The sequence below is a fragment of the Lactuca sativa genome, chromosome 2 (assembly GCF_002870075.4).
Source record: "Lactuca sativa cultivar Salinas chromosome 2, Lsat_Salinas_v11, whole genome shotgun sequence".
Taxonomy (NCBI): Eukaryota; Viridiplantae; Streptophyta; class Magnoliopsida; order Asterales; family Asteraceae; genus Lactuca; species Lactuca sativa.
Genome location: NC_056624.2, coordinates 107,119,884 through 107,144,488, shown reverse-complemented (window position 1 = coordinate 107,144,488; position 24,605 = coordinate 107,119,884).

The following is a 24,605-nucleotide window of genomic DNA, read 5'->3' as shown; positions in this document are numbered from 1 at the left end:
TAAGCATAACCGAATGCGCATTCCTCACTCCTAGAGGAAACTAAACATCTCACGACTGGCCGACTGACCTCATCCAACTCAACCATGAAACTTCCACCAACCCTACAACACTTGTGTATGATAGCCATACATAACACTGGACCCTATAGACATTCGAATATATGATCCTACCCTAAGCCCTTCATCAAACAAGAACAGGAATAAGGCCAAACCAAACATCCTCAGGATGTAAGATCTTAGTTATATATAACTGTGATGCATACACTATGAAACTACAATAATGATGTCAATTTCATAAAAAGAAAGGCCCTAGGCTATCAGACAATCCTATCATGTAATTCCTGAACATCCCTACCCTATCACTAGAATATTGTTTTAACGTATCACAATATCAAATAATAACATGGTATTTTGGGGTCTACTTACTGGCTCCGGTCGATCGTACACATTGCATCCTCCTTTAGTATTTTGAAAACCTTTTGAAAATCTTTTCCTTAGTCTAAGACTGGATTCACACGAGTGTTCCTCCAATTCAATCAAACCAAGGCTCTAATACCACCTTGTAACATCCATAAATTTCATAAATATTTTAAACTTTTTTAAACATCCAAAAACCACCATTTATTATAAATTGTTTTCAAAATAGTTTATCATAAGAGAAATCTTAGAAATCATAACACAAAATGTGAGGAGGTGTGTTCGGATTATTATGTTGTGTCATGGGCTCGGTCCTTAGCGCAGTTTTGATTGCCGATATTGGGCCTGTCCAACCGTGCACATTTTGTTCTAGGGTTTAGTATATAAGCTGCATGCATGCAGTCTTCATAGTAAACGCCTTGATAATTTTTCTCTTTGAGTTTTGTAAACCCTAGCTCTCCTCTACAGTGGAAGTTCTTCATCGAGCTCTGCTTAGGCGTGACTTCATTGAATCATAAGCACGTATTTGATTCTATTATGTGTTCATTCTCTTACTGTATTTGTCTTGTTTGATTCTCATATTCATACCTGTGAAAGATCTAATCGATCTAGAGTTTTATTCTCATCAATTGGTATCAGAGCAGGAGACTGTGTAATTCATACACATCTCTTCTGTCGAAGAAGTTATTAGGGTTTTCAATTCCACATTGATTGATATTCATTGAGCCGTCATTCCATATTGATGTATCTCATTAATCGTTGATCCATCCCTAATGATATATTACAAGTCTGATCTTTTACAGGTAATCGATCAAAAGTCATTACAATGTCCATGGATGATTCACAAACCAATCCAATCAACATCTCCAACAGCATTGGTTCGACGACAAGGATACCAATCTTGTATACACAAGACTATGAAGTTTGGACGCATCACTTTGATGATTATGTAATTGGATCGGAGGATAATGGATACTTGATCTGGGAAGCGATCACTGTTGGCCCATTCGATCACTCAAGCACCTCTAAGATTGTCAAAACTCAGAAGGAGTACAATCAGCTTGTTAACGATGTCAATGATATTACTCAAGACGAGAAGGAAAAGTTTCAATGTAACATCAAGGCATTGAGGATGATAAGGTTTGCCTTGCAGTCAGATACGTTTCGTTTGGTAAGTTCTTGTGCCACTGCTAAAGAGATTTGGGACAGATTAAAAGAATTGTATTCCACTGACGAAGACTTGGAACATTCAATTCAAACTCTCTTGCTCTCTGAATTTGGTGATTTCAAGCAGAAGCCCGAAGAGAAACTGGTTCAAGCTTTTGATCGCTTTAATCATCTTTTAAGTAAGATGATAAAGCATGGGATTGAAAGGAAAGTCATCGAACAAAAGGTTACTTTCATGAACGATCTCAGATCCGAATGGATGGCTATTGTATCTATAGTCAAAGCTCATGAACAGTTCAAATCATATTTTCTGGCGAAACTAGTGGGTATATTGAAATCCCATGAAAGTGCACTGTCTAAGGAAACGAATGTGGTTTCTAGTTTGGGTTCTTTAGCTCTTGTCTCTAAAGGAAAAAGCTCGGTTGAAGAAGAAGATGAATTGGATCTTGCCAATTATGATCTAACCGGTGAAGAATATGCCATGATGGTATCCAATCCAAGAAAATTCATTAAGAAGAAATTCCCAGCCAACAAGAACCGAAACTGGCAGGGAAGTTACAGTTCTGAAAAGATCAAGGAGGAACCGAAGATGGGGTCAAAGTCTGAAGAGTCAAAGAAAGAAGGGAAAGTTGGTGGAGACTCAGGATTTGATCGCCATTACTGTGGAGGCAAGAACCATTTTGCAAAAGATTGTATGTTGAAAAAGAAAGAAGAAAAGATAACTGATGAAGATGAGGAAGCGAGCCTCCTGAGAAGACTGGAGGAAATCAAGAAAAGAAAGTCTGCTGCTAACAATACTACTATGAATGCTTTAATTGTGTAGGATACAGACAACCGTGATGAATTTGGTGGTGTGGAAGTTTGGTCCACAGATTCGGAGGATGAAGAAGTCAGGAAGCCCACTCATGGGAAGGCTATGTTGGCGAAAGAAGAACCTGTAACAGGAAGGTGCTTTGCGGTGACCGAAGGTGTGTCTCAAATGAGAGGATATACAACCGACGGGGGAATAGAAGGCGAGAAGGAGCGAGAGGATAGGTGTTTTGCTTCCAAACCTGTCAGTGCACAGATCAACGAATGTGATGAGTTGATGAAGAAGGTACAAAATATTCTTTCTTCTCTAAAAATACCTGTTACTAACTATGAAAAGGAATTAAATAACTTAAAATCTAAATTTTCAATCATAAGTAGCAGTCTCACCCAAACCTGTGTCACAAATTCTAACCTAACTGATCAAATCAGCAAGATTTCATCAAAGAGTGGGGAAAGGAGGATGTGGATCGAGCAGAAGGAGAAGGAGTTGATTAGGTCTAAGGATGATTCAATTTACTTGCAAAGAGACAATCTTAAACTTCTTAAACAACGAAATGTGTTTTGTTTGATTGCTAAAAGACTTTATTTTAACATCACTCAGTTGCATCTTGATTGTGAAATAGGAAAGAAGATACATCGCATGATTTTACCCTTCCTTGAGTTAAAGGAGGATGAAATCGATGCTGAAGCCTACAACTGTGAAAGCGTTGTATCTTCTGACGAAGTCTCTCCTGCATATAAAATTGGTCTTGACAAAATTGAGTCCTACATAAAGTCCAAGGACCACAAGGACATGCTTAAAAATCTGTTAGACAAAAATGATAGATTGAAATTAAGAACCGAAACTGTACAGAAATTTGACTCGTTGAATGCCAAATTAAGTTCAGAAAATAAACTTGATGTTGAAAATGCATCTGAACTTAATGAGGATGATGATCTGAGTGAAATCTCTGTAGAAGATTTGGTGGACTGTTCTGAATTTGTCAAGAGCGAACCTGAAACACGTAAAAATTTGATTTCTGAAAACTCTGTGGAGTTCGCTCGCTCGTCAACAGACAAGACCAAAACTCTTAAAGCAAAAGTTGTTGTGTATCAAAAGGTACAAACCACTCCAAATCAAGTCTACACGGTCCCTGGTGTCACTCCACAACAAACTGCATAATTGACAGCTATGGTGGAAGAAGATAATGTTGTCGGATGTGACGAGTACTTCTGGTCAGTACCAATAGACAACGCAGATGAGACGAAGGTCCTATCTTAGAAGACTTCATGGAGAGTGAAAGGTAGATATGTACCCGAACCTCTAAATGAGTCTGCAAGATATGATGTGCCAAGCACAAGTGGAACCAAAACCTCATTGGGGGAACCTGTGCAAACCACTAGCGAAACATCCTCAACAAAGAGTGACAACTATGCTCCTGCTTCAAGGAAAAAGGCTAACATCCACAAGAATCCAAAACAGGTGGCTGATCAAAAACACAAATGAAATCTGAGATACAAGAAGAATCTCTTAGAAAGGAAACAGTTTTGGAGATCACAAAATCCTCACTATAAGGATTCAAAAGAAGCACAAATCTGAAGAAGAATTAATAAACAGAAATGGCAGTTTCGGTCCCACACTCGAAAGGAACCGAAAGGATAGTTTCGGCTCTCATAACAACACCAACCGAAAGGGTAGTTTCGGTCCCTCGACCGAAAGGAACCGAAAGGAGAGTTTCGGTCCTTCATCCAATAGCAACCGAAAGAGCGGTTTCGGTCCTTCACCCAATAGCAACCGAAAGAACGGTTTCGGTCCTTCACTCAATAGCAACCGAAAGAGCGATTTTGGTCCTTCACCCAATAGCAACCGAAATAGCGGTTTCGGTCCTCATCCCTCCAAGTTCAGATAGACACACAGAAGATCAAATGACACTTCTAATACCAACACCTCTAATTCTAGTTCTCTTTCATCAAAAGATTTAAAGTGAAAAGGAAAGCTCTTTCCAGAAGATAACAAACGTCCAAAAGAGATCCAAAAGAATGCTGACGTCAACATCACAAATCCCAATCCTACTGAATCTAAGCCAAACAAAATTAAAGTTTTCACCATAAAAAGAAAAGATGAAACAACTTTAATTAAACGTACTTACTTGGTTGATATTTCTCTTACTATTTCCTGTTCTGTAAAAGGCTCTCAAGGACCCAAGAAACTTTGGGTTCCTAAATATGCTTAAAATTTTGCAGGTTATTCGTGACGAGCAGTTCGACGAAGAATGGTATATTGATAGTGGCTGCTCTCGTCACATGACAGGGAGGATGGAATAATTGAGGGAGTTTCGGTCTCTCAAGGATGGTGGTATTGTGAAATACGGCAACAACTCATTTGGTACTATCAAAGGCTATGGAATGATTACTAATGGCGAGTTCTCTATAAGAAAAGTGGCTTATGTTTAAGGGCTCCAACACAACCTTATCAGTGTATCACAACTAGTAGTTGGCACTAGATTTAAAGTATCATTTGACGATGAATGCTCATAGATTGTCGAGAAGAAATCTAATAATGTTCTGCTGAAGTCAAAGCGAAAGGGGGAAATGTACCCTTTGAACCTCAACCCAATTCGAGGCAAACCAGCAGTTTGCTTACTCACGAAGGCTCACTCAGATGAAAGCTGGTTATGGCATCGAAGACTCTCTCATCTGAATTTCAAGGATATCAACAAGTTGGTTTTGGGCGATCATGTTCGAGGTCTCCCAGTTCTAAACGTTGATAGAGAACATCTTTATGCAGCATGTGAAATAGGAAAGCAGAGTAGGCAAAGTCATCCTTCTATTATCAATACTAAGGTGATAGAACCATTGGAGCTGTTACATATTAACTTGTGTGGTCCCTCGTCCATTAAAAGCATTGGGGGAAACAAATACGTTCTGGTTATAGTGGACGATTTCTCTTGTTTCACTTGGTTGTTCTTCTTGAAGCAAAAATCTGAAGCTACTCCAAAGCTTAAGCTCTTCATAAAACAGGTCGAGACTCAACTAAGGAAAGTTGTTCGTAACGTGAGAAGTGACAATGGCCTGGAATTCAAGAACAAAGATTTTGAAGACTTTCTTGCTGAGAAGGGAATGACTCACAACTTCTCAACCCCATTAACTCCACAGCAGAATGGTATCGTTGAATGACGAAACCGATCTCTATGTGAAGCAGCTCGCACAATGTTATGCTTCGCCTCCTTGCCTTTGTATTTTTGGGCTGATGCAATTGCTGCTACTTCTTATACTCAAAACATATCGTATTTGAACAAGCGATTCTACATCACTCCCTACGAGATCTTGAAAAATCATAAACCGAATGTGAAATTCTTTCATGTGTTCGGTTCAAGATGCTTCATCTTCAACTCCAGAGAAAATCGAAATAAGTTTGATGCTAAGGCTGATGAAGGAATATTCTTAGGTTACTCCCTGAATTCCAAGGCGTATGGAGTTCTTAATAAGCGCTCTAAGAAGATTGAAGAAACATACTATGTCACCTTTGACGATAGTTATGTTAAGAAGATGAAATCAACAGAAGGTGCAACGCAAGAAATCTTTCCAAAGAATGGTCAAGTTACGACTTCTATTTCAAATCTTTTTGAGCAATATTTGCTTCTGTTTGATGAGCCTCAAAAGGAGATTGACTCTGAATCAATGGCAAAAGACAACAAAGTTGATAATCTAAAACAAATTATCGACGATGCTGCTCAAAAGATGGCTGATGATTAAACGAAAGAAACCGAAAGGCCAGAAGCAAGCGAACCTTCAATTGACCGTCCTAATGTCCAGGGGGAGGGTCCATCTCTTTATCATGATCAAGGTTCATTGTTCTAGGGGGAGAGCTTATCGTCTCATTCTTCAAGCTCTTCTGAGAATCCAATCAAAGGAGGGAATACCAATCCAGGTACTGAACAGGCGTCATTCTTCGAGGGGGAGAACACCAACATCAATGATGATGACATTCTGTCTGAATTAGAAGAAGAAATAAATGCAGAATTGGATCCCACTTATGATCCAAATTACCCACCACTAATCAAATGGACCAAAGATCACCCTCAAAGTCAAATTATCAAGGAATCTTCAGAAAAAGTGTTAACTCGATCTCAAATCAAAGCAAAACAAGCTGCACTCTTTTCTCAAGTAGAGTTTTGCATGTTCAACTCTTTTGTCTCCAAAGTTGAACCGAAGACCGTTAACTCTGTACTTGATCATTCAGACTGGGTTCAATCCATGCAAGATGAGTTAAATGAGTCTGAAAGAAACAAAGTATGGCGTCTTATTCCGACTCCAAAGGATGCTTCGATTGTCGGTCTCAAATGGGTATTCAGAAACAAGATGGACAAGGAGGGGAATGTCATACGTAACAAAGCACAGTTTGTGGTCAAAGGCTACTGTCAGGAAGAAGGCATCGATTATGAAGAGACCTTCGCTCCAGTTGCAAGATTAGAGTATGTTCGTATCTTTCTTGCCTATGCAGCTCACAAGAACTTTGAAGTCTATCAGATGAACATCCAATGTGCCTTTCTTAACGGGGAACTTGAAGAGACTGTATATGTTGAGCAACCGCCAGGATTCGTGAAAGAAAAGTATCCAGATCATTGTTACGTCCTTGACAAAGTGGTATATGGCTTAAAACAAGCTCCTAGAGCATGGTATGAAACTCTAACTCGATTCTTAAAAATGTCAAAATTCAAACAAGGTTCGGTTGACCCAACCTTCTTTCGCAAGAGAGAAGGTAAACACCTTATGATAGTCCAAATTTATGTTGATGACATCATCTTTGGCTCCACGAATCCCAGCTTAACAGTTGAATTCAGGAAGTTGATGGAAACTAAATTTGAGAAGAGCTCAATGGGTCCAATTAACTTTTTCCTTGGCTTAAACATTAGACAGGGACCCGAAGGCATTTTTATTAATCAGGAGGCATACACAAAGACACTTTTGGCTAATTTTGGTATGATGGGTGACTCCAAAGTTAAAGTGCCAATGGCCTTTGGTACAAAGCTTACACCCTCACTGGAAAAGCCAGCTGCAAATATGACGCTCTATCGTCAAATGATTGGGTCTTTAATGTATCTCATAGCTAGCAGACCTGACATCATGTTTTCAGTCTGTTATTGTGCAAGATTTCAAGCTAACCCATGCAAACCTCATCTGCAAGCCGTGAAAAACATCTTTCTCTATCTGAAGCGAACCTCTTCTCTCGGTCTGTGGTATCCAGCCAACTCTGGTTTCTTTGTTCAAGCGTTCTCAGATGCTGATTTAGGTGGTTGTGGTTTATATTGTAAAAGCACCACTAGAGGATGCCAATTTCTAGATGGTAAATTGGTTAGCTGGAAATCGAAGAAACAAACTTGTGTTTCTCTCTCCACTGCAGAAGCTGAATACATTGCTGCAACATCATACACATCTCAAGTGGTATGGATACAAAGTCAGCTAAGGGATTACGGGCTAAACATGAAGAAAATCCAACTATATTGCGACTCTGAAAGCGCAATTAGGATTTTTCACAACCCAGTGCAACACTCGAATACCAAGCATATAGCACTGAGGTATCACTTTATCAAAGTTCACGTCGAAGATGGCAACGTAGAAATCCATTTCGTCAGAACAACTGATCAACTGGCTGATATATTCACTAAGGCTTTACCCGAAGCAAGCTTCAACAAGATTCTACAAGGCCTAGGAATGATGGAAGCAGAATCAGTGCCCAAATCGCCTTCACTTCAATAAAGGTTAGAAGCAAAATAGAGCGAACCGAAATGAACCGAACGTTCGGTCTATTTCGGGTTCGGCTCGACCAAGAACCGAAATGAACCGAACGCTCGGTCTATTTCGGGTTTGGTCCTTCTGAACTCATTCGCTTCTTTTTGCTTCCAAGGCGTTTTGGTTGTATTCATTTGTACACTCTTTTTAATACTTCTTTTTATTCATAAAATCCAAAAATATTTTTCTCTTTCGTTCAATTAAACAACTCTCACAAAATACAAAAATATATTTTTTTTATTTTTTATCTAATATTTCATTTTGTATAAGTGTAATTCTCGATGGTGGAGCTACAATAGGTATATTTCTTTTATTTTATCCAATTAGTTAGGCGTCCCTAGAAGCATGTTGTTGTATGTTGACTAAAGCCTCGAAAGATTTTGAGTGAAGCCTTAATAACATGATATATACAAATCATGTTTTCCCAATCCAGGCTGTAATATTCACTTTAATCATGAGCTACCTTAATTTACTCACATTGAGTTTAGAGTTTTCTGCTTGGTCACTCTTTGTCTTTAGAGCAGAGGTACATTCGCTTCTTATACCCTCTACATCATTTTTCTCCATTATACTTCGTTTCACCAATATAACCCCTGAGACTCTCAGCATTTATCACTGAGGTTTATGGTTATACAAAATCTGCGTTCATGATCTTAGTTTCATGCCACTATGTACTAAGTGAAACCCACAATTCAACACCACAAATGAATTGACGGTGAATTCTCATATTCATGATCTTACTTGTTACCTAATGAAATCTCTTTTTATTTTTGAGTGATCTTTTATGAATTTGTCTAAAACCAAGGCTTTTCTTTCCCTAAAGATCCAGTTTGTTTTTGTTTTTGAGATTTCTATAATTTCTTTTGTCACTATAAAAAGATATCTTACCTACTTGTTCAACAGATCACAATGATCTCACAAATACTTCATTCAGTTTTGATCTTATGTCAAGTATCGAAATGATGAATTGAAGTGAAAGCCACCCTTTATAACCTTCAAAAAGATGTCTTTCAATACTTCTCAACAAGTCATTGATCGTTATTTAATGGGAAACCAAGCAAGCACTTTAATGTCTCTCTTGACTTTGAAGGAAGTGATTCGTGCCCAAAATCCATTGTTTTATGTCTATTTAAGGCATCATAGATTATCCCAAAACGTTTGCTTTATTTCTTTATCTTTTACACCCTATGCACGATAATTTTAATTTTCCACACTCTCGTTCTTTTAAGACTGTTCAATAAATCATAATAGGAAACGGCGATTCAAATGTATTTTGGAGTGACGATTGGGATGAAATGGAAGCTGAATCAGCGTTTATCTAATCGGTTTGGCGATTTGAAAAAGTGAATTTTATGGAATGGTGTGCAAAAAGGAAATGTCATTTCCCTTTCCTGCGTCATCATCGATATGCCAACTGTTCATCCGTCAAGTCAGACGCTATTTTTGAAATAATCCAAGATCTCAGACGGATTTTTGTCTCTCCTCCTTGTACGTATAAAAGGAATTGGAACGATACTCTTTAACCCTTTATCGCTTCCAAAACTCTCTCAAAGAACAACGGCGATTTCTTTTACTGTTCATCATCTTCTCTAAGCTTCAACAATGGCAGACTCTTCCTCAGTTCATGACACCTCGGTTCGCCAAACCCTCCTCACAATCAAACCTCAACAAAACCTGATTATCGATCTCACCCCCTTTGTCTATGAACCCTACATGATGTATGTAGTTGAGTGTCTTAAGTACTCTCCTTTGGTCGATGCTCTGACCAAAGTCGAGATTGTTCCAATGTCCTGTCTTTCTCTTGTCTACTCCACTGCTTACTACGACAAGATTCGTGAGAGGATTCACTTTGAGATCCACAACGAGAAGACTTCTATCTCCAAACACCGCTTCTGTGCCCTAATTGGTCTTTCTCAAGAACAAACTCTGGTAAACCCTGATTCAATCACCACTAGTCAAATTTTTTCCATGTTTTATCAGATGGGGTATAATGAAATCCTCACCACTATAACAAAGTTCAAGAAGTCTTGCCTTCCTCCTCAATGCAATGGCCTGTTTACTTTGTTGTTCAAAGGACTATCTGAACGTAGCGCCGACTCAGATGGGGCGAGCAAGTATTTTATGACTGTGCTATATGGGATGTACAATGGGATCGACTTGGATTATGGAACAATTATGTGGCAGAAATTGGTACAAAGCTTGGTCTCTTCATCCAGGCACTCTGAGATCTTGTGTGGGCAATATTGGTCAATCATCACCAACTAGGTAATGGATCAACTACATGTTCCAATCATGGCAAATTCTCTTCTCTGCTCCATCGCCACTTTTCACACAACCAAAATCATTGTCATAGATCCCACCAAATACTTCTTTATTGGATTTGTTTCTGAAGCGATGCTTACTCGTGTCTCAGCAGTGAGTAACGTTTTGCAACAATACAGGAAAACTCCGTCTTCAGGTCCAAGGGAGCTTATGCCAGCCATGGTTCGCTCCATTGAAGAGGCTGACAAGCCAGCAAAAAGGGGCAAGAAAACTGAAACCTAGAAGGAGGCACAGGTTTCCAAACCAACCAAGGGGCAAACCCCTAAGAAGCGAAAGACTGACAAGGCTGCTCCATCACAGCCTCAATCGAAGAAGAAAAAGAAGCCTGCTAGGAGGCTTATACTCCAATCCTCAAGTGATTCAGATTCAGAGTATGTTCCTCTTAAACATAAGAATTCTCCTCTTTCAGAATCTGAGAGCGCAAGCTCTGATGATGAGGCTTCGGGCCGAGGTGCTACTCCGCCTTGCTCTGCTACCCCAGAAGTTTCGGTCCACTCTCCACCTCCTTCCCCTCTACCAGTATCAATCCCAGTATCCACCCCTCCAGTTTTCCCCATCACCACTACACAACCTTTCGCCTCTATACCCATCCCTACTCCCATATTCACAAACACTAACACCACCACTACTACCACAGGTGCTCATTCTACCGCTCCCACTCCACCTGTTACGACCGAACCACCTGTCACAACCGAACCTACAGCTACTACCAAACCCTTATCTCCTACTCCATCCACAGAAACAACCCCTGTTCAAGGCGGTGAGGACTTGGAATTTTATTCCACGTATTTTATTCCTTACCGTGTACAGAGTGACGATGATGATGATGAGCCTGTTACAAAGCGTCATCTCAAGGCATTGAATGAAAAACTTGATCAACTGCTCTCATCTTCTTCCTCTGGAGCTTACTCTGAAGCAGCATTAAAGGCTTTATTCTCAACTGTTCTTCAAGAACACAGTGCCTCACTCTCTACTGCAGCTAAAGCCATTGAAGCATGGATGAGCTAGATAGGAGAACCTCACAGCTGAAAATGCAAAATTACAAGCTGTATACTGCTATTGTCGAGGTCAACGACCTGAAGTCAGAAAGGGAGGTCATTCAGAGTTATGTTGATGATGTTCACTCCATCCTCCTTCATCTCCTTGATGCTCATGATCCTATCATCACCATAACTATCAGGCGCCATTTGGCTGAAAAGCTCAGACCAGCATTGGACATCCGTAGTCGTATTGAGGGTGTTTCGGTGACTAGTGTCCAGCCGAAACAAGGGGGAGAAAAGCAAACTCAACCTCCTCCTGAACCGAAACCATCCACTGAACCGAAGGGTAATGAAGCTTCGGTTAATAATAAAGACAAAAGGAAGAAGAAAATCAGGGAGGATGACACTGACAATGAAGACAATGTCTATGCTGAGAATCCTAAAAACCCTTTTTAGTAGATAAAGCCCTCGCAGAAAGAGCTAAAAGAGAAATTCAAGAAACAACAGGCTAAACTCAAGCAAAAGCGAAAGGAGATGGAGCTCCTAGAAAAGAAGAAGTCCATGTTTCCTGTCTGGACTATTGATTCGCTTCAAAAATGTGCAATCGATGAGCCAAGCATTCTTTGGCTTGAGCCTGTAATGTCTTTTGGGCTTAACAACTCCAAGGATGCACAGTTTGATATGTCGATCACGTGAAAGGCATTCATCTTTCACTGCTTTAATTCAACTGTTGTTATTCCTTCTCCAGACCCGAAGGTAGATAAGGATCTGCTGGAGTTTTACATAGAATTTGCTCAACCCTAGTACTTGACCTGGAGTTCGAAGAAGATTACTACTATCAAGGTTTTGAAGCCCTACTCAGTGGGGAAGTTTATTAACGTTAAATTCAAAGTGACTCGAGGCACCGAAGGCTCAGTTCACAACTTCACCCTTGCTGACCTACCGAACCTTAACCCCCACGACTGGATACTCCTCAACAATATCTTATTGTCAAATCCTCAGGAGTACCAATCAATAATTGACCATGTCAAGCGAATGCTTGTGTGCTACATTCACGAGGTAGCAGAGATGGACCAGGAGATTGCCTCTTCCATTCACAAGCAAACCACAATCAAGACTATGGGCAAAGCAGTCAATCTCAACACAAGGGTCAAGGGGAAGATTGATACGAAGTACCACACTGTTATGTTCATCAGAGGCGAAGGTCAGAAATGTCTGTTCGCTCTCGTTGACAAACACCTCTTCTCAACTTCTTGCTTGGAGCATATCTTGGAGATCATTCAGATGTGTGATTAGAACAGTCAGCTGACAAGAAGTTGTTCACTGATATGCTAATATGGTATATCCAGTTTCGGCAGACACTTCTGGCAATAATTCCTCGGCTGTTCAAAGTAATAAAGATGGTGAAGCCAACATAGAAGAAATAATCTCACGCCTCATTTAACGCAAAGGGGGAGATTGTTAGGATTATTATGTTCCGTCATGGGCTCGTTCCTTAGCCCAGTTTTGATTGTCGGTATTGGGCTTGTCCAACCGTGCACATTTTGTTCTAGGGTTTAGTATATAAGCTGCATGCATGCAGTCTTTGTAGTAAACGCTTCGATAATTTTTCTCTTTGAGTTTTGTAAACCCTAGCTCGCCTCTACAATGGAAGTTCTTCATCGAGCTCTGCTGAGGCGTAACTTCATTGAATCATAAGCACATATTTGATTCTATTCTGTGTTCATTCTCTTACTGTATTTCTCTTGTTTGATTTTCATATTCATACCTATGAAAGATCTAATCGATATAGAGTTTTATTCCCATCAAGGTGTACAATCAGGTCTTCGCCTTTCCATGATCATCAGAGGTACCAGAAATATAATCCAAAATTGTAAGCCCAAAGCTTAGTGAGTTTCCCTCAAAATACGAATATCATACAAACTAGAACAATATCATAAACAAACAATATGCATATGGAGCCTTCAGTCTAACTGCACTGCTCATAGAACCTTTAGCATGATTGGACCGCCTCATCGGGCCTTCAGCCTATCTGGACTATTCTCCGGGCCTTCGGCCTGACTGGTACGCCCTGATGGGCCTTCAGTCTATCCGGGCAGCCCTGGGTCTGTTAGCCTTCACCACGCAGCAGGACCGCCCCAACCCACCTACCATCACACAACATCGCATAAATATCAAACGCCAGCTAGCATATACAATAGTCATGCAGGCCTAAGCGATCCTCAATCATAGTATTATCCTATATATTAGGACACAGATCTAACCTATCACTACACATAGCATTATATGATAAACTACGATTTAATCCAAAGGACTAGCATTGGTGCCTTCGACCGTGTTAGTATAGTGAGGAGAACTCACCTCTCAAGAAGTGTTGAACCCGCAAAATCCATTTCCAAAAACTCAGCTCTGGACTCAACAGCCTTACAACCACCATATGACCGTTCTATCAAAACCTCCAAATACCCAAAATTCCATCAAAGTCAAACTTGGTCAACCATGGTCAAAGTCAAAGTCAACAGCCAAGATCGATGGTCTATGTTGACCCAACTCGTCAAGTGCACATGCCAACTCGTCGAGTTCCTTCAGTACTTCAGAAAACAAGATAACCCAAATAACCTTGCCAAGTTGCTAGAACAACTTTTCTAGTTTCTATAGTGCTTAAAGAAATGGGGAAAATTCCGAGCCAACTCGCTGAGTCCTCCATGCGACTCGACGAGTTCCTTCAGTTTTCGAAATAAGCAGGAAAACCCCAATCCAAGTCGTCGAGTTCCCCTAGTCTTAAAGCATTCAGCAAATTCCTAAGCGAATCTAGTGCCACATACCATAGATATGGTCCCTTAGAACTGAAATACAACGTAAAGTTGCTAACTTTACGTCCATGCATGGCATCATGAGGCTAAAACACTAAAACCAATCTTATTAAGGGACCTAGAGCATGGAGGAGGGCCAAGACTTGATATAGTTTGCGACTTTTAGTCCATGGAGGCCAGGACATGCCCAGATCTAATGTCATAGCTTCATAACATGCTCAAATCCCAGAATGGTCCCGAAATAGGCCAATAATGGCCATAAACTTTCAAAAGAAGAGATCTAGCAAAGGAATGGTAAAGGTATCAATTTTATACCTCAAAATAGCTGCAACAGCAATTAAAACCCCATATTCAAATCCTTCCTTTGAATCAATCCTCTTCAAGCTTCAAGTTCCTTCCAAAAGAGCACCAAAAATCACACTCCAAACTCACACACTCAAAGTGAGAGATGAGGCACAAACTAGGTTTTCTCTTGATTGAGGGGACGATAAGGGAGGCCAACAATGAGTCATAAGGTCTTTAAATAGGGTGCAAAACCCTGAAATTAGGGTTTCATACACAGTCGTCAACTCGTCGAGTTTTTCTTAACAACTTGTCGAGTTGAGAGCTTCCAACTCGTCGAGTCTGAGGCCATCAACTCGAAGAGTTCCAAAGAAGAATTTCTCTTTTAAGCCACAAATCTCATACCTGAGAGTCGGGATGTTACAAGTTCCAAAGGGAAGGGCCCGACATGATGATGCAACATCCTCTCCTCTTGGCTTCCACGTTTGAAATAAATTGTACTCTAATAATTAAATACTATGATTCATTATGGGTTCTGAAAAAATACTGAATGGTTTGAATGACTTTTAAATGAAAAAAAATATTGCCATTATGGGACGTTACAGGTTGGTATCAGAGCCATAGTTTGAGGGATTCGAACATACTCTCGGGTGTGTCTGAGTTCAAACTGAGTGTTTCATAGATTTTTCATAAAATAAATATGTTATTAAAGGATTTTCTAATAAAAGAAAGGGGTGTGGTGCGTGCAATCAGCTAAGCTCAAGTAAGTTATTCCTAAAATACCCATACATGTTGATATGTTATATAATGTTAATGTTTTCATGCTAGGATAAGGCTAGGAATACTTTTAGGAATTGCATGATAGATTGGCCTGATATGTGATGCTTTGTCACTTAGGATCCATTGGATGCCATGAGTGGGAATATGTATTTGAATCACTAATTGCTAAGTGTATGCTTTAAAAATTGTATACGCTTAGGATGACATATCCCTTGAATGATTGATTTGGCCTTATTTTCTGTTCCTCGTTTGGTTGTGGTCCTATGGTAGAGTCTTTTATTCGACAGTCTATTTGATCATGTATTGTGTTAATTTGCTTGAATAAGGCAACCAGCAGTGAGAGTGGAAGTTCCTAGCATGATTTGTAGTATGTGAGATTGAATGCTCTTTGGTTATTCTATGTCTTGGAGTGTTACTGCACAAACATTGCTTGCTTTGTGCTTTGTGAAACTCTTAGTGATATAAGTTAACTATTAAGTGAATATGTCAATTCAAAAGTTGCAAAGGTTAAATAATCTCAAAATGGTAGATTTGATTCTATTGTGCAGCTCTCGTTTGAGTCTAACCAGTTTAGGGTTAAGTCTATTAATCGAAGGATTATCTAATCTTTGTGGCATGTGATTATATTCATAACGTAGTTAACTGGTATTAGTGGGACTTCTTCAACAGTTGATGGCAAGGTTATGTTGGAAACTTAGGAAGGCCTAGGAAGTGCTTCAGTGGGCTTATTTGCATTGTTTAGCAAGTACTTGAAGTACCAGGTTGAGAAGGTGGCCTGGAGGGTTTGTGGTAATTCTTGATGAAATTATGGATAGGTGTGGAAGGTAATGTTGGTCCCGTACTACTGAAAGCAGAGGATCCATAATCGAATTGAGGAAGGTCTTGGAGAATTTAAGAAACCTATGGGATGAGGATTTTGGGGTATGTTCTAATCATTTGTATGATTGTTTTTTAGAATGGTGATAAGCACTCGTGGAGGAGGTTCTGGTTCTAGTTCATGATCTCGTGCAGATATCGATCCAACTGATGAGCTAGCGGATGTGGGAGTTATCTCGTTGGACATTACCCACGATATTTTGGACCAGACTCCATTGATCTTCAGTATGGTCAATAAGGGGATCATAGAAATTTTGGATGATCGTCTCGAGACTTTTCGATCTGAGATTGTAGCAGGACAGTTGGGGGCCCATCGGGAGCTCAAGGCTTGTGGAACCCTAGAATTTTTCGGGAGGGATGATCCTATTGCTAGTTCTTATCATGAGGGATCAAAGGTGGATTATGCATCCTGCCTTCCTGGGATCAATTCCATGATTGGATTGCCACTGAGGCTTTGCGACCTTTACGTGAGGAGTTACTTGACATTAGTGGTCATGTAACTGACAAACTGGTCGCCAGGGTCGATAATCAGATCTCGGCCGTTCAAGTCGTCGATGGCATAGTCGAGGTGACTAGGGAGTATGAGCTTAATTTGGAGAGGCAACTAGAGAAGAGGAGGCGGAATCATGATTTGACTCTGTTAACATCATATGAGTTGTTTGATGTTGTCATGCCTGGTGAGAGAGTTCTGAGGGACCACAACTTTTGTGCTAAGTGTGGAGGAACCCATGAGCGTCTGTGCGGCGAGTCTAAATGCGATAGGTATGAATGGAAGGGAAATCTTCGCCAAGAGTGCACCTTGAAGGTAGAACTGTGTCATCATTGTCATCAGTCGGATCATATCAGGGCAACTTGACCACGTTTAGTGGTTGGGACGAATCATGTTCCATTTTAGGTGCTTCTGCAGGAAGGGGGCAGAACCCTACGACACTACGGGTCTGTATCGTATCCTTCTCTTTCATGCTTAAATCATTATGCTAATAAATATGTATTGGTGTGTGTGTGTGTGTGTGAAATGTTATGCCATAATTATCTATGAATGGAAGCACCTGTATGAGTAATATAGTTATTTTATCTGGAAAGTTTTCATATGCCATTTTACATACGGCGGGCTGTGTTTAGATGAGGCATCAGTATTCTACATGGGAGACCAGTAACCGGTCATATCTTTAGTGGAATCAACAAGAATTCAAAAGATCTGCAAGGTGGGAAAGTTGGGTTTGAATGAAGAATGTGTTGGGGTACACATGGCTTTGAGGTAATTAGGAATTGGTTTGGTCATAGGTGTAGGATCGGTAGTTTTCAAGTTTATACCTTCGAAGCAAGGTCAGTGACGAGTTGCTTGGGGATTGCTCTAAGTGCAAGTATGTGGTTGAACGGATTGGGTACTTGTTCGATATTGAGATATTGTCCCTCATCAACCGATCATTCGCCAATGACTTGTAGCGGATTCAACGAGAAGTTCCTTAGGATCTTGGAATTCATTGAGGTATTGGGAATGATCAACGGGACTTGGAAGGTATAAGCACTAGGTTTGGTTGGTCAAGGAAAGTTACTTAATGTTAGCTCAGGTTGCCGACTGCTACCATCAGTAGGGAATGAGCAGTGGTAACGTATTACTCTTAAGTAATGGGAAAGTTTTGTTTACATGGGTTATTTTTAGCCATTTTGATTGTCAGCTGAGATCGAATGGTATTTTTTGGCAAACTTTGAATACATCAATTCTTAGGCACGAGAGTTGTTGAATTGTTGATCTGACTGTTTCGATTAAGGGTTATACTCTATGCACTGAGCTGAGGTGGCTTAAGGATTTAGAGTTGTATCATGGGAAGCACATGGGATTGTTGAGCTCCTTGAGAATTCAGGAAGTGTTCATCTGGTTTGGAATGTGTGTGGTAGCTGAGATTGGCTAGTAATGAAATGCTTGTTATTATAAGCCCTGGTTATTAACAGTTGAATTGGTAGGTTGTGGGATGGAGTGGGAATCCCTCAAATTCTTTGTGTATTGGAATAGCACAATCGAATCCAAGTGGTGGAGAATCATTTGGACTAAAGGTTGCACAAGAGTGGATATTCAAGTTTCATTGCACATCAGTCTTGAAACATGGTGGGTATGCGGATGGATCCAGGTTGAGGATCGTGTTAAAGCCTCTATGTCTATTCTTGTCTTATAAAGGCTTGGGGATTCAAAGTATAACCTGAACAATTGATTGGGTATAGTCGGAAGCGGGTCCGACTCATAATAATTATGGTTGGTTCAATAGATGGACTGTAAAACCATGGGTTGGGCCCTTGGCAGAATGAAAGTGTTGCAAGACTATGGGGTAGCTTGTAACATCCCAAAAATCATGCAAAAAATTTCATTTTTATATTATTAAATAAAACCGTAGTTATCAAAATTAGGGGTGTTCGTTTGGATGGATCGGTTTGATCCGATCCAATTAAGTAAATCCAAATTGATTTCGGTTTTCAAAATATGGATCCGAATTGTCCAAACTAAATTCAAATCCGATCCGATCCAATCCAATTACAATTCGGTTGGATCGGTTTTTGTAATTCGGTTTTCAAAAGTCAGAACAATTTAAAACAACATATAATTATAATGTTATCTAAATTTTAATGAAGAAGCAAAAATAAATTCTTTAGTTGTGATTTAAAATTTATAAACAACTAGTAAGAAGGTATATTATAAATTAATATTTAATAGATAAAAAACTTTTGAGAGAAAATGCATATTAAATTGTTTATTATGTTAAACTTTTTGAACTTTTTTGAAAAAAAAAATATAAAATTAATAAATAATTATAGATATATTAAAAATAAATAAATAATAAACTGTTATTCGTTTTTTTGGACTATTAGGTTCTTATTTCATAAACCAAACCAATCCGAAATCCAAAATAATAATTCGGTTTTTGTGAAATCCAATCCAAAAATCCGAATATCCGAACCAAATAGTCCAATCCAAATTGTCCAATTGGACAATTCGGTTTTATCCAAATAGTAAACAGCCATAATCAAAATCATCTCATCAATACATAAGTCATAGTCTCTCAAAACATCATAAATGGTATATACATATCAAAACATTTGTCAAATATATCAAAGTAAACATCCCAGGCTAAAACATCATTGTGTGTGCAATGCAGTCATCCCGAGCTCTTCCCTTTGCTACCGGAAGTACCTGAAATCAAAACTGAAAATTGTAAGCACGAAGCTTAGTGAGTCTCCCGAAACTGCCTCATACCATACACATAATCACATATAAACATATCGTGGGCCCTGCCCCTTCATCAGGCCCCGCTCGACATCAAGCAAAGCTCGATATACATATAAACATATCAACAATTACGCATAGAATAATCTTATAACATAAACATATAAACATTCATCCCCCCCCCCCACCCACCTCCCGCGGGTATCGGTCCGTAATCTGGAAAGCATACAAACATTCCTCGGGAATTTCCCGGAATCGGACCGTAAATCGGAAACATACAAATATAGACACATGCAAGAATCACGAAGACATCAACCATATAAACATTCCTCGGGCACCGCCCGACATCGAATCGTAATCCGGAAAACATATAAACCTACATCAGGCACCGCTGAACATCGGACCTTAGTTTGGAATACATATTGTCATAAATACGGGCCGACATTAGTGCCTTTGACCCGTTCAAACAGGGGGAAAACTCACCTGAATGTTGAATCTCACGGTAAGGAATCTCTAACGACTGCTCCGACGACTCACCAAGATATAATTACCAAAATAACACATAGTTAAAACCCAATAATCCTTCTTATGGTAAAATGACCATTTTACCCCTGATCCAATTCAGGGCATGCTTAAGCCCAAAACCATAACATGAAAGGCCCAATTCTAGATAGCCTTCCAAAGCGCACTAGTGGCCCACCAATGTCCTAATTTTCTAAATTATGCCCAACCCCTCTAATAGGTCTTACCCTAGAACCACAATAAGCTATAATCCAGTAAATCTCAAATGATGATCCACTAAGGCCCATGGTAATAAATTCCAAGAAAATGGCCCAAGGAAGCCCGCTATTGGATCGAACACAAGGCGTTCCCTTGTGGAACGTTGGGCGTTGCTCATCGATTCAAATCGTGGGTCTTGGCCGGAACGTAGGGCCTTCCAGGATCTTACACAAAGCGTTCGTGTCTAAAGTTCAAAAAGCCATTAAGCACTTAATGCATAAGCCATACAACCCAAAACGTAGATCCAAGCCATTTAGGACCTCTAGAACTATAAAGTCACGGACTTGGTGACTTTGCATGCCCCCAAAAGTTCCAATCACAAGAAATAGAAATAAACTTCCATAAAAATGACCTTAACCCATGCATGGGTCGATTTTAACTCCAAAGGTGGCAACTTTATGGTTCTAGGTCCCAAATTACACTAAGAGTGGCAACTACAAGCCTGGGAAACGGATTTGGACAGTAAAGCTTCATCCTTGGGACCAAAAAGGTCCAATCAATCGAACACAAGATATCTAAGCAAATAAACACCAAGTTTAGAGATTTATACCTTCTATAAGTTCCAAATGTTGAGAAGGTTCTGAATCTATAAGCCTTTGCTCCTTTGATGATGCTTCAATAATGGCCGCCTTCCTTCAAAACACCAAGATGCACTCCAAAATGGTCTTCAAAGCTCAAAACACACAAACAAGGGATTAGGGTTTCGTGGGATCTACTTAAGGGTGAGAACGTGGCTGGGCTTTAGGGCATAATGTTTTTTATATATGGGTTAACCCTAAAATTTAGGGTTTTGGGGACTGCATCTGTACGTTGCGCGTTCCCTTTTGGAACACAGCGCGTACGTGCATGGCATCCGCGTCTATAACTCGTGAGTACGCTGTGCGTACTTAGAGTGGTACGCCTTGTGTACGCACTCTTAGCCCAAACATGACAGCCCAATAGTTCCAAGCCCCAACCAATTTAATTAACTAACCCAACATATATATGAATAATACCTTGGGAAATTATTGATCGTTACAATTCTCCCCGACTTGAATCAGACTTCGTCCCCGAAGTCCGTTGCCTTGAACAACTCAGAGTGATGCTCCCCCATTTTCTCATCTGGTTCCCAAGTTCACTCTGGCCCCTTGTGGTGCATCAACTGCACCTTCACTTACTGTAAAACCTTGTTCCTCAAGGTTTTCGTCTTCCAAACCAGAATCGCTATTGGCCTCTCAACGTAGTTCAGGCAGTCGTCCACCTGAATATCCTTTAAAGGCACAGCTGCAGAGTCATCCACTAAGCACTTCCGCATTTGGGAGACATGAAAAGATTTGTGGATCTAACTAAGCTCGGCTGGCATATCCAATCGATACGCAACCTGGGATACCCGAGCCAAAACCCTGAGCAGACCAATGTACCTGGGGCCCAACTTGCCCTGCTTCCTGAACCGGATGAGGCCTATCCAAGGTGACACCTTCAGAAGAACCATGTCGCCTACCTGAAACTTCAGGTCCGACTGATGCTTGTCGGCATAGCTCTTCTGCCGACTCTGAGTAGTTTGGAGCCTGCTCTGGACCTACTGGATATTCTCAGTAGTCTTGAGTACCACTTTCGTACTCCCCTTGACTCTCTGAACGACCTATCCCCAACAGATTGGGGTCCTGCATTTCCTCCAGCAGAGCATCATGAAGGGAGTTCGGTCTATGCTAGCGTGAGAACTGTTGTTATACGAAAATTATGCTAACGGAAGATACGTATCCAAACTCCCTCCAAAATCTAATACACATGCACGCAACATATCCTCTAGAGTCTGAATCATCCTCTTGCTCTGCCCATCCGTCTGAGGGTGAAAAGATGTACTAAAATGAAGACAAATACCCATCCCGTCATGAAACCGCTTCCAAAATCTGGAAATGAAAGGAACATCTCGGTCTGACACAACCGATACCGGCACTCCATGACGTACCACCACCTCGCATACATAGATCTCGGATAGCTTCTCAGCCGATATACCATCTTGGATTGGGATGAAATGTGCACTCTTGGTCAACCGATCCACGATGACCCAAATCAAATCTACTCCACGTGCAATCCTGGGAAGCTTTGTGATGCAATCCATGGTGATGTCTTCTCATTTGCACACGGGAATCTCCAACTACTGCATCTGTTGGATTTCGTGTCTAAGCCCACAACTATAATTGGGATGTACTTGACCCGATAGTAGCATGGTCCTTTCAGGTTGCCTTCACCAGTGCAATTTGATAGGATGGATTTTTAAGAATAAGGTTATTTGTGATTTATTAATATATTACAAATATAATATATTAATATTATTTTATTAGTATTGATCAAGAATTAATTTGGAATTAATTTTTGTGATTAAAAGTGACTAATGAAGTAAATGGTGATTGATTATGTAAATCAATGATTCTTGTAATGTGGGCTAATGATCCATGACTATAGAGTTGGGCAAAACCAGTAAGATAATCCACGGATAGTCCATGGAGCATAAGAATGTGAAAAGTCATGGAGCATTAGGGTTTAAAAAGTGTAACCTTAGCATTTGCCACATTATAAATAGTAACCCTATAAGACAAAATCGGCTACACACTCTTTGGAGTCAAGTATCTTATTCTCTTAAAGCCTCCTCTTGCATATTGATGTTTGTGAACCATTAGAGACATCACACTTAGGGTGATCAAGCTTTCAAAGGTTAAGAACTTTACCCTAATCAAGAGGTATGTACCCAAACTAACTTTTAATATATAGCTTTAGTTATATGATAGCTAGGGTGAATGCTTTGGAAAAATTGAAAATGTATGTATAATTAGAGAAAACATAGATCCAAAGCATTTAGGGTTGGATGTGCACCATAGGAGTGTTATAGTGCTCAAAACCCAACAGTGGTATCATAGACTAGGATTGTTTTCTATTATATTTGATGCTTACTAGTTTTTCAAAGCTGAAAAAGTCAAAATTTTGGCATCTGACTGATGAACTCGTCGAGTACATGAACGGACTCGATGACTCCACTCAGTAACAGAGCACCTCGCCGATTCCAGTTCATGCACTCGACAAGTTGTCGACTCTGTTTGCAAAATTTTGATTTTCTTGGACTGGTTTGGATTGGGAACACGACCACAAACTGTTTTCGATCATTGGAAATGTTTTTTATGATATGGTTGTGCTTGTACTCATCCAACCACAAGATAATTGTCAAAGTTTTAAAATAATTGTTGTTTTTATATGATAAAAAAATTGCTTTCAAATTGTTGACATGAAATTATCTTGATTATGAGTTTAGTTCGATCATAGATTATGTGATAATTTTAGTTGTTAGAAAAATGATCTAGATGAATTTTAATGAACTCCATAACTTGTCCTCAAGTTATGGAAAATGAAAGGTCTCTTCGTTAAAAATCCAATTAAACTCATAAGTTATGAATGTGAAGAGTTTTGACAAGTTTCAAAACTTGCCCTCAAGTTTTGGAATTTGTAAAGTCTCATTCAACGAAACTTTAATTCCAAACCATAGAGTTTTAAAAGTTAAAATTCAACCCTTATACTTTATAATATTATAAGTTTAATAATATATATATATATATATATATATATATATATATATATATATATATATATATATATATATATAAGACTAGTCAGTCTTACCGTTAGTAGGCCCCATTCACGAAGTCGTTCTATAAAGGGGGGTATAAGGTTATTGCCTATAAAATGGTGGTTTAATGGGTTTCCATTCTCACCCACTTCTTCCTTGACTAGTGGAGGGTCGTTAGCCAAACCGGTAGGATAGGACACAAATTCTACCTCATTAGAAGTATAATGATAAAAATATAAAGTAACTAAACTTTTTATTAAATTCTCAATCTTAGTTACTTTAGGAAAAATGTCAAAATGGTGCTCATCCATGAAATTACACTTTGCACCTTGTTAAGTTGTTAATGGAGCGCGTGTGGTTAACTGGCACACTAATATACGACAGACAATGTGTGGCAAAGGGTAACTTCATGTTAATTATAGATCAATGGAGCATGTGTGGTTAATCGGCACATTGATTAGGTGATCTGTAACATTGGGTGTACCAAGCTAGTTTTCATGGTTATTCACACCTTGTTTGTGATCCTCGGCATCCCAGTCACAAACTTGAAAGGCAAATTCAAGATTTAAACATGCCATTGAAAAGTTCAATGAATCTCATGTTGGACTAGATGTCTAAGCCCATAACTATTATTGGTATGTACTTGACCCAAGAGTAGCATGGTCCATTTGGGTTGCATATCATCAGGACATTTTTTTAGGATAGACTCTTGAGAGAAGGTTATGTATGATTTAATAATATATTATAAGTTCTAAAATATTAATATGAAATCATATGTTTTAATTAGTATT